Below are 12111 nucleotides of genomic sequence, written 5' to 3'. Positions count from 1 at the left end.
TTCAAGTGATATTCCAATATTTGAACAAATTCTACAAATCTAGAAATCATTCATTTTTTTTCCCTATAAAATGTATGCTACTCAATAGTAATAGCAATGCATATTTGAAGAATTTGAGTTCATTTAGTAACGAAATATAAATTATCGTTTTAAAAAAAATGTCTTGAAAAATTCCATTTCCGCACATGGTTCAAAATAATCGATCTGATTCCAGCATCTATTACATCATTTCTCCACAACAGCAATCCAATTTCCATTGGGTGAAAAGACGCGAAGTAGGCGGAGTTTGAATACAACCACCGATTGGCCACTCACATCATCGGATCGAAGAAAAGAGAGCGTAATTGGCCGAGATTTGCGCTCTTTCTCTTCTAATAACGTGAAACCAATAAACTTCGCCAATTTGGCTAATTATCTGAGGAGCAAATCCAGTTAGGTATTGGAAACGCGTTCATCTCCTTGCCAATCTTTATTTGATTGCGTAATTCAATCCCAGACATATTGGGACTCCCGATATTTTATTATCTTGTGTCACGCATTTTGTCTCTTGTTTGCGAAACATAGCGACAGAGATAAAAAAAAAAGTGGCGAGAGAATAAAAATATTAAAATTAGTTCTAGATTAAATAATTTCTGAAACAGTTTCCAATAAATTTGAAAATAAGTATAAATAAATCAACTTTTTAAAATCACTTTTGGTTCAATAAAACATATCTTTTTAAAAGCTATCAAATTAACGCATAATTAATAACATTTAAAATGCAATTAAAGTACTACAGTGAATGATCTGACAATGAGGAAAAGTTAAATTTTGGAGGGAGGGGGAACACTGTGCATTTCTTTTAAAAATAGGTTTTACTATTTTTTCATAATATATCAGTGGACACATTTGTTAACATTTATTCTAAGAATAAATTTAAGCTCGAGAAAGTGTGAAAGATGTAATGTGTTTTATATAACTAGTCCACATTTGCGTTACATGCAGAGTAAAACCGCAAAAATCTTTCACTGTTAGCCAAACAGCAAAGGGATTCTAATCCATCATCCATGTACAATTCAGTAGGGATGCACTGTTCAGTGGTAGACAAAAGTTTTTATAAATTGGTAGCGAATTAAAGAGTAAAACTTGTAGAATAAGTAATGATTTCGCCAACTCTTCACAAGCATGCCTGCCAACTTTTACGCATTTGGCGTAAAATTTTATTTCTACATTTAAAGTGGTAGTAAAATGTATGCTTTCTATATGTTCCTGGCATATATAAACTTAATTTATAATTCTTTTAATCCACCACTATTTACAAAAAAATTAAGTTTATATATTAAAATGCAATACTGTCGATGAATAATACATAAGCTAGTTCAAGTTGCACAGTATTTTTCTGCATATAATTGCAATTTATGTTCCATTTGACTACCACTGGCAAAAATCATCCTTGAAAGGATTAAAAGTTGGCAGGTATGCACAAGTCTCGCAACGAGGTAATTGCAACTAAATTGTATACTATATGAGACTTTGAATTTTTGATGCGTAGTGGTGGAAAAAAAAATTAGAACCAAATTTGTTGAACTAAAAGCAACTTAAACTTCGTTACCACTAGAAAATATTTTTTTACAAAGCGGAGCAAGATGGCCTCTATACATTAAGGATATTTTACACAAGCACTGTGGTCGGTGAGAGCCGGGTGCGAAACTCGTATCTACCAACCATCGCTGCGATTCGAACCCGAACCACCTCATTGGGAGGCGAGGGTTCTATCCCCTAAGCCAACACGGCTCAAAATGTACAGGGTTTTTATTTTATAACCGTCGTTGAACAGCAGACCCAATTTTTTGAGTTTACGACTACTAATGTTCAAATCCGTAACCATGTTATTCTGAACCCAATTCAGAAGACAAGGGAATTTTTGAATCAAGTATTGGGTGAAATTTGCTTCATGGAGGATTTTTTAATGGAACTAACCCGCCTTTGCGTTATATGGAGTGGAAAACCACGAAAACCTCCCACAGTTAGCCTAATGGTAAGGGCACTCTAACCCATGATTCGTCTACCACTGAGGATATTTCACGTCAGCACTGTGGTCGGTGCGAGCCGGTTGCGGAATTCGTATCAACCAGCCGTCACTGGGATTCGAACCCGGCCCACCTCTTTGAAAGGCGAACTCTCTATCTCCTAGCCACCACGGCTCAAAATGTAGAGAGTTTGTACAAAACTATGGAAACACTTCTATACCAATTCAATGTAAATAAACCTTCTTTCAGCAGCAAATGTTTAGGAAGGTTTTATACGGCAAAACTGTTGGAAAAAATTTGAAAGGTTATGCTTAAAGCGAAAGCTAACCTATGATCCGTCTACGACTGAGGATATTTTAACATCAGTCTTAATAATATTAATAGTTCAGGGTTTTCAAATTTTTGAAAAATGATTATACTTTTTCAGAAGTGGCCCTTGTGAATAATGATGCTACTGACCGTTAGCCAATACCAAAATTCCTAATTTTGCCTAATAAGCAAACAGACATTCGTGCTTTTTTTTTTTTTTTTTTTTTTTTTTTTTTTTTTTTTTTTTGGTATGCCTTAAAGCGATTCCTATGAACACGATTTATGAATTTCGCGTTTAAATAACAGCATTTTTTATATTAGATCAAGCTCCAAATTTGTTCGCTAATCTCTTATTTAAAGCAGTGTTTTCAAAGATCTGTCACCACATTAAGAAACACTTTTTCGTGAATAATATACTATTTTTATAACAGCCGTGAATTCGCAGCAGTTATTCATAGCCATTTGGTCAATTTTAGCCTGTCTTGAGCCAGCATCCTCTTTGTTATTTCTGATAATAGCGCAAAATGTCATTAGGAAAAAAGCCAAATTTTTGTGAAAATGAAAAGCATTTGACATCTGGTTTTTAATATTTAAAAAGTACCTCAACCCTGCATTATCTAGGATCATAAAAATTTGGAAGCATGGAGAATTATCCAACAAATGTACATAATATGCATAATAAGGTACATAAATATGCAAATTATATAGTACTAAATGGAAAGGACTCAAGTCCTGTCCTAACGATCAATTTTTGTTTTCATTGCTGCATGAATTTTTTAGTAGATTTTAGATACTTTTGTATCACTGATTTAAAATCTGCAATTGATTTCTCTCTATAAGTTACAATTTCCTTCTCTATTTTTTTTCCTTTCAAAAAGGACATTTTTAGCCTTTTTTTTCCTTCTTTTTTTCAGAAATGAGCAAGTTTCAAGACATTATGTATATAAGAGAGCCGCATTAATGTTGCGACAAACTTCTAAGGGCACTAGTTAAGACACATAATCAGGATTAAAATTGCACAGGAGCCTATTCCTGAAAATGTCGTCATACGCCTCTAAGGGCGCTTCTCTATTATGAACTGTTTCTTCTTCTGAACTGATCATACTATTGAAGCCCTCGCTGGCTTCATACGGCATTTTCAGGACTAGATCTCGACTAAATTTTAATCTCAATGATCTGCTCTAACTCTTCTATAAATTTTTGGCAACATTTACGCGATCCCCTGTAATAATTCTCACACCCGATTCAGGCAGTATCAAGCATTTGTATAAATGGAAAAAAAAACATATTCTCCTGTGTTATTCATTTAGTTTGATCATGTTCATCTAGGTCGAAAAACCTAGCCAATTAAGTCGTCAAATTGTCCAAAAAAAATCTGATAACTTTTTAAATAATTAATTCATTTGTCCTTACGGTAAAATGTAAGTTTAAAATAATAACTTTGCCTCAAATGTGAAGTTCCTTTTTTACTTCGAAGAACAGCTTCGGAAAATGCACTAAAATAATTTCAGATTTTGAAGAAATTATTTAAATGTATTTTATTATTATTATTATTTTAGATTTCACACTGATCTCATCGGAACTCATTATAATGGGATACCTGCAAGTAACATAGTGTGGGTATCTAGATCCTGATTGATTGATGAAATGTGGCATTTGTTTACGTTAGCAACTGTTCTTTCGAGTAAGCCAAGCCCATCAAGTTTCAATTCTTGTAAGTTACACATTCCATATTCTAAACGCAATTATTATGCATTGAAGTTTTCAGGTACTCAAAGCGAAAATATAATCCGATTACAATAAAGTACATAAACAAACGATAAATCATAAAATAATAATAAAATGTAAAAGACGTAGACGAGGAAGAATTATATTTCACCTAATTCGACTTGCGATATGGCGTTGTATTTAATTGATGTCTGGAAAATTTACATTCTACCTTATGTGGTGAAACTTATCTCAACTTTAACACGCCATTTTGTTTATAAATGATCAGCTGGAGCTGACGTCATAGTTCACATGTGGGAGTATCCGTGATCTTCTTCTTGAAGTGCTTATACCTGTGGCGTAACTACCACTATACCGAAATACCGAATCACTAGTATATAAGACATGTTAACTTGATTCAAACAAGAGGTACCTTTTGATAGATGACAATTGACATAGTCAGTAATTAATTCCCTACATGCAAGTAATTAAATCCCCAAATGCACATTTTGAAAGGATCATTTAAAAGTACTTTTTGAGCAGTTTTCCATACACCTTACGGTAATTAAAATCCAAGGTTTTTTTTTTTTTGTATTTCTATTTATCGTACTAGTGATTGCTTTTTTTTTTTATTATAATTTTATAAATATGTTTCCAAAAATTGCTTACAATAACTCTAAAATAGCATCTTTTTTTAAAAAGAAAATAAACTATTTTAAGCAAAAAAGCAAGCAAAACTCGGCTTTATTTTTAGTTTTATGACCTTTCTAGTCAATTAAAATCTTTCTTTAAAAGTGATAAAATTCAATCTTTTAAAATTAATGCTTATGAAATAAAACTTTTAATACTTTTAATAAAATCTAGAAAGAGGCTTTCTCAACTCAAGTCTCAAAGAGGAAACCTCATAATTTAAATTTTTAACTCCAGCAATTCATTTTCCAGAATTAATAACGCTGCAATCTGGAGAAACAACAAGAACAACAAAAAAAAATAACATCAGAGGGAAAAAAACATTTCTCATAAAATTAAATTTGCTCCTCGTCGCATAAATTATCAAATCAATTTTATCTGTTCTCCGTGATTTCCCTCGCGAGCCATTTCACGCGACATCTCGTTTGTCCGCGAGAATTTCAGAGATAGCAAGAACGATGTTGCCAGATTCGTGAAACTCGACTTTACGAAAAAATAAATGGAAAACAACAACAACATTTAAATTCAAATCCCAGTGGAGGATCACGTTCTTGAATAAAACAGTGCTCGTTCATTGCAAAATACACCATGTTTACGATGGAAGAGGCTTGATTATGTTTTCTTTGATAAATTGCCGAAATATTAAGAACCGTGAAATAAAGTTGGCTTCCTTTAAAAATTGTCTCCTCTTTAGGAAAAGAAAAATTATGCAAATTGAATCGGTTCAAATAAATGAATTTGTTCCTTCTTTTTTTTAAGGTAATTGAAAAGAAAGGCAGTTTCAATCATAAATTTTTATTATAAATTGCAGCTAAGAAAAAGAACGTAAGCTTCTCATTTCCACAAATTCATTAGTTTATGAGTTCCTTTGAGTGAATAATGGGACACATTTAGGCGAGGGAAAATTTTTAATATTCTAAAGGTTTGTGGTAAATTAAGTTTTATCAAATGTCTTATTTAACTGCTACATAAGAAATGAGATATATTAGCTTTAAATGATTAATAATGGGGAGATTTCGCACTTTTGCCTTCCGTACTCTCCAGTACGTAAGATTGAAGCAACTGCGCATGCTCACATTTATTTTAGATGCTACGTATCTTTGCTTTATGTTGGCGTGATTAGCGCTACAAAAACAAATCTACAAGTAAGTTGTTTATAGCTGTTAAACTTTGTTTTCTGTTTAAGATTGCCTTCGAAGTAAAAACATGGACAGGGAATGCGAATTTGAAGAAATGTATGGATGAAATTGAGAAATGAATCATATGATCTTATAATCATTGGATTACTGTTATAAAAAATAATTTTATTGGTTTTTGTTTAACATTATGGTTGTATAATTGTACTAGTTCCATAAGAAACTAGATATATTTTCGCTATTTCAAAATTATGAAATATATTTATTTTAACTATGCAATTTAGTTAAAAGAAGTTAAATAATCAATAGAAGTTCAATAATATTTTTTACACATTAATAATAATAAAAGTGCATTCTTTATTGCTGAATTCATCAAAATCTATAATCTACCCAATTATTCTGCTCACAGATCCGCAGTTTTACGTAAAACAAAGCGTCTTAAATCATATGCCACAGTTTTAAAGAAATACTTTACATCCATTGTAAATGTTTGTTTTGATTTTGTGGTCAATGTTAAAATGATATTCCACAACGTTAGCGTTTTTAACTTACAGATTTTTGCTAAATCCCTTATTTTCACTTACATATATTTTGATATTTTTTCACGGGCGCATGCGTATTTAACCAGTACAGACCAGTACCATTGCGCATGCGCAATGGTACTGGTTAAAATCCCAGCGATGGCTGATCGATTCAAATTCCGCAACCGGCTCCCACCTACCACAATGCTGACGTAAATTATCTTCAGTGGTAGACCGATCATGCGTTTGATTCCCCTTGCTTTCAGGTTAACCATGGGAGGTTTTCGTGGTTTTTCCCTCCATTTAACGCAAATGTCGGTTAGTTCCATCAAAAAGTGCCCTACGAAGGCAAAATTTCTCCCAATACTTTATCCAGGAGCTCCTTTGTCTTCTACATTGGATTTAAAATTACTATGCTTTGGTAGAAAAAACAATAAAACACTTAAAAATTTACTTGAACATCTAAACAAGCTATTTTGTTGTAAATGAAAAAAAAAAATTTTAATTATTTAAAAGAGAGAGAGAAAACACATGGAAAATAATTAAGGTTCATGTTTGAAAAAAATGAATGCATTAAACTTTTTTAATATTTGAGCTTCAAAATGTTTGAATTCGGTATTATTGAGCTCATAACAGCTACTTCTGTAGCAACACTAGTCGTAGGAAGAAGGACTAGTCGTAGGACCAATTTTTTATGGAGAACTGCTAATAATTTCCATCCTAAATTAGCAAATCTAAAATTTTCGATAAAAATTTGATGCGCTTGAAAGGATTAATACATTTTTATATATTTAAAATCATTTTACATTTGATAATCTTTTTAAATCTTTTCGAAAAATTAGTATATATAAGAAAAAATCTCTTATTTTTTTTTTTTTTTGGACAGTTAAATTGTGGCATTTTGTTTAAGAAATTTGAAAGAAACGCGTTTTCCTCAACGCGAGTGCTGTTTGTTTCTGCCTCTAATAACTAACCTTGCAATGAAAACACTTTTACAGAAAAGTCAGAGAGAGAATTAGTTGGAAAAAAAGCAATTTTTCTACAAAAAAAAATTTTAAAAATAGGAAAAATAACTGCTCTTGAAAGCTCTTTTACGATGATGATATATTATGCATTTGTTTTAAATGTCAATGTATGCAGTCAGAATCATTGCAAAAAAGAAAAATTAAAAAAAGAAGATAAGCTGAAAACTACCAGTTTTTCTGAAATATATTTACTATTATAAAAATATTTTTCTGTAAATTTGCGAACGTCAACATCATTCACATCAATAAAGGATGTTAAAGAGTCATAAAAATATGCAGCTAACACAAATATGAATTTAAAAACAGTACAATGCGATAAACTATGAGATCAAGAAAAAAATTATAAGAACGAGACATTTTTAGAAGGTCGGATAATGTGTTGCTTTCTGCTGAGATTAGTTTTCTTGTATTTAAGGTTTATAAAAACCCTTTACGGGTATTTCAATTTATTTTTGTAAGATTTGTAATACGCAACAAAGTAGTTAAACTTAATGTGAGATTCTTTGCTTTTTAATTTTGATTTAAAGTTATTTTCCACACCATTATATGAAAATTTTTCAAAAATTCATATGAAACTTTGCTCGAACTCCTATCGTGGGTAAACTTTTAAAATGTTGGTAAAATTGCTAAAAAATTCTGAAAGCTTTAGTTTTTAATTCTCTACCACTCTATATATTATTTTTCTGAAGGAGTTATAGTTGACAGCCCTGGCTAGGTATTAGAAGTTTTTTTTAAAGTAAAACTATACTAAACATTGTCCCAATTATTTAAAACCACAAAATCTGAATTAAAAGAGTAGAAGATTAAAATATTCTACAGAGCAATTAGTCACCATAATAAAAAATACATTTACTAAAGCTGGCAGTCATATTTATAGGAAACTTTAAAAGACTAATAGAAAAAGATCAATGAAATAAAACATTTTAACTTACTTCTATCGACCAAAAATATTTGTAAATTAACTATCTGCAAATATTTGTAAATTAAACTGTTAACTGCATTCTTAAAATTGACACGAGGTCGAAGCCTATGAAATTAACAATAATCTCATAAAGCATTTACTACTTTTCACATTTTTCCTGCTTATTGCCACTCTGAATAGTCAAGAAATAAATGAAATTAATAAAATTTCAAACGATTTGAACTAAACTGCTACAAGAATAATTAATGACACAATATATGTGAACATATATTGATATGGTACAAAATTGTACCCCTTGCAGTCCCGTGCTCAGCGATAAAAGCTATTAAAAAACTTAAAATATCCTGCTCAAAAATTATTCCTAAACTCAATTACAGTAATCAGATATAAATTTTCGTTAAAGAATTACATTTTCTAATCAGTGCTCTCATTAGCATCAAGAGACTTTTAATAAATTCTATTTGGCGATAATTCGATCAAAATTCGGAGTCAACTCAAAATTAAAATCGGAAACTTTTCTTCGAAATACGTGTTCAGCGTAGTGATAAGTCTAAAACGTTTTAAAATCCCCTTTCTCATTCCTAAATTTGCAAATTATCAAGCTTTTTAGAATGCATCTGGGGAGAAAATCGAATCACGTTTCCTCCAATTCTCGCCATCTAGCGGTTAGAGAAAGAACGGCTCTTTTAAAAATCTCAAGCGGAAATACCAGACACGCGCAATAGTGATTGGAAAGAAGGGAAAATATGAAAAAAATTTATCCTCGCTAACTTTATCGTCTGCTTTGAATTTTACCAGCAGTGCCGAAAGGGGAAAGAATCACTTTGATAAGTATAAAAAAGGGGAAAAAAGCGGAGAGTTACAAATGATAAAGAATAGCCTGAAACATGAGAGATTATAGGGACTATATGCTTAAACCCCTTTTTAATCTATAGCCCTCATAATTTACTTTTATCTCTTCATTTCATTTTATTTTATAACCTTCGTTTAACATAATTTTCAAGTTTACGACTATCAAAGTTCAACTCCATAGTCATAACGTTTTAAACCCAACCAAGAAGAATAGGGAACTCCTAGATCAAGCATTGGGACAAATTAGCCTTCTTGGTGGACTTTTTGATGAAACTAACCCGAATTTGCGTTACATAGAGAAGAAAACTACAAAAACTTTCCCTCGGTAAGCCGACAGCAAGGGGATTCTAACCCATGATCTACCGCTGAGGGTATTTTACGTCAGTACTGTCATATATATAAGCCGAGAGATGAATTCGTATCGACCAGTCATCGATGGGTTTCGAAACTGGGTCTCCCCAATGGGAAGTGAGTGCTCTATCCCCTGAGCCACCGTGGCCTTTATGTTTATCATTATCAAAAAATCATAAACGTAATATAAATATGCAGTTAATGTAAAGTACTCAATAAAATGTGAGTGATTTAAATGTTATATTACAGGACTTAAAAATTATATTGCTCGATTAATAAAAAAATTTCCGATTGGACAATTTTTTAGGATTGGCAATTTTTATCTTTAGAATGTTATTAAAAATATACGTCATCAAACCCATCGTCAATCGAAGATATCGTAAAATATAGATTAAGCACCTCTTCATATTTAAACGAAGAAAGCCACCATGCAAATGTGGTAGTTAAACAATCCAAAAAATGAGAAAAATATATATATTACATAAATTATCTTGCATATGCATGCATTGCCTAAATGCTGTACTTGTATTTGCTAAATGATACTTCGTTGCTTTAGATGGCGATGATTTTTTGTGAATTATAATGCTTTGTATTTAATTCAGCAATGTCTTTTCGTGTTTAATACTTCTTTATTAATCGTAATAACTGTTTCTTTATTAATCAGTCTTAATATTTCTCCCTCCCTCTCTCCCTCTCTAANATATATATATATAGCGAAAGAGAGAGAGGGGGAGGGATACAGAAATAATGAAAATTTAAGAAAAAGGTAAAAGATATAAAATTCCAAGCTGCGACAGCACCAAATAAAAATACAAAGAAAACATGGAAAATAATAAAGATTAATGAAAAGAGAAGGAGAAAAATTATCAAAATAAAATATATTTAGAAAGAAAAAATAACAGATGTCTCGACATTATATTATAAAAGTTTAATAATTGCAAATATTAAAAACGTCAGACGTTGTACTACAAACAAAGACGTCATCTACAAACACAAAAAAGAAGTCAAACTTTACACTGCAAATACTAAAGACGTCAGACGGTGAACTACAAACACTAAATACGTCATCTACAAACATTAAAGACGTCGTCTACAAACATTAAAGACGTTAGACGTTGTACAACAAATACTAGAAACTTCAGACGTCATCTACAAACACTAAAGAGGCCGGAGGTTGTACTAAAAATACTAAAGACGCCTAACATTCTACTACAGAGCCTAAAGACGTCATCTACGAACACTAAAGACGTCAGATGTTATACTACAAATATTAAAAACGTCATCTACAAACACTAAAGACGTCAAAATGCTACTAACAATCTGCTGCAAGGTGGCCACAATCTGGACTAGAAAATTTCAAAAAGTGGTGACAATTGTCTTATGAGATTACAGTAAATCTTATAGGCTTTGACTTTCAAGGCAATATTACGAATTCAGTTGGTCAATTGTAACACAGATATTTAATTTGCAAATATTTTTGGTCAATCACAATTAGCTTAAAAATATTCTGTTTCCTAAAGCTTTTTCTGCCAGTTTTAAAATTTTTCTAGGATGTGACTTCCTTGTGCTGTCAATAACATTTTTCTTCAATTACACATTGTCCCACATTCTAAGTCCCGCATTGGGCTGATCGTAAAAACACGGTTCCAAGTAGAACAACGAAATCTAGGATCACAAGTAGTGGACTGGTTGTTGACCTTTTTGATCAGTCTGTAAAGAGACCAAGGGAGCGCGGTATGGGTCCTCGTTAAACTGTTCCACCGTAAAGTGATCGACTTGGCACGCGGGTCATCGGGCTATCAAAGCCGTGATTTCCTCCTCTCAGCGGAGAATCAAAATTGTGTGTGTGGGGGGGGGGAGCATTCGAATCTTCCTCTGAGATGTTTCGAACTCTGCCGCCTATAGCTCACTATGCAGCTCTAGTAGTGACGTAAATAAAATACTACTACTTCTACTACATATCATTTGGGATAACTTCAATATTAAATAAATATTCACAGATGGATCAGTTAGCGATATTTTCAGCAACCAAAAAACACAGATTAGTTAAAGTTAGGAATACCCTTCAAAATTTAAGGTTTTTGCAAATTATTTTTAAAGGAATTAAATCAGGAATTTTTTAAAAACAAATCATACATTTCATTGTGAGATGAAATCATGTATACCGTGACAAGTCACTAGAATCATCACATAATATATAGATAACCCCTTTCATTTCTGTACATATAGAGCAGCATATGTTACCACAGAAAATATCATCAACTGCAGGATGAAAACCCTAAATACTTTTATTCTCATTCCCCACAGCCCTTTGCTTAATTGCTGGGGCTCAGCTGGTTGCGAAAATCGCCCCATTACGCCAATACTGCAACAACCAATAAGCTCAGCCAACGCATTCTATGAGTTTAAATATGGCAGCTTTGATCGCTTTTTTTTTCTCTTCTTCTACATCAATAAAATCTGAAAACCTCAATATTCTTTTTTCTCCTTTTTGCGTGCATTAAATCCTTCGTCTTGAAAGTTTTAGTTCGTATGGAAGAATTTATTGTTATGGAAGTATAAGGTTTCGTTAATTTCTTCATTTTTCAA

This window comes from Parasteatoda tepidariorum, chromosome 6, assembly GCF_043381705.1.
Source record: "Parasteatoda tepidariorum isolate YZ-2023 chromosome 6, CAS_Ptep_4.0, whole genome shotgun sequence".
NCBI lineage: Eukaryota > Metazoa > Arthropoda > Arachnida > Araneae > Theridiidae > Parasteatoda > Parasteatoda tepidariorum.
This window is presented reverse-complemented; position numbering follows the sequence as displayed.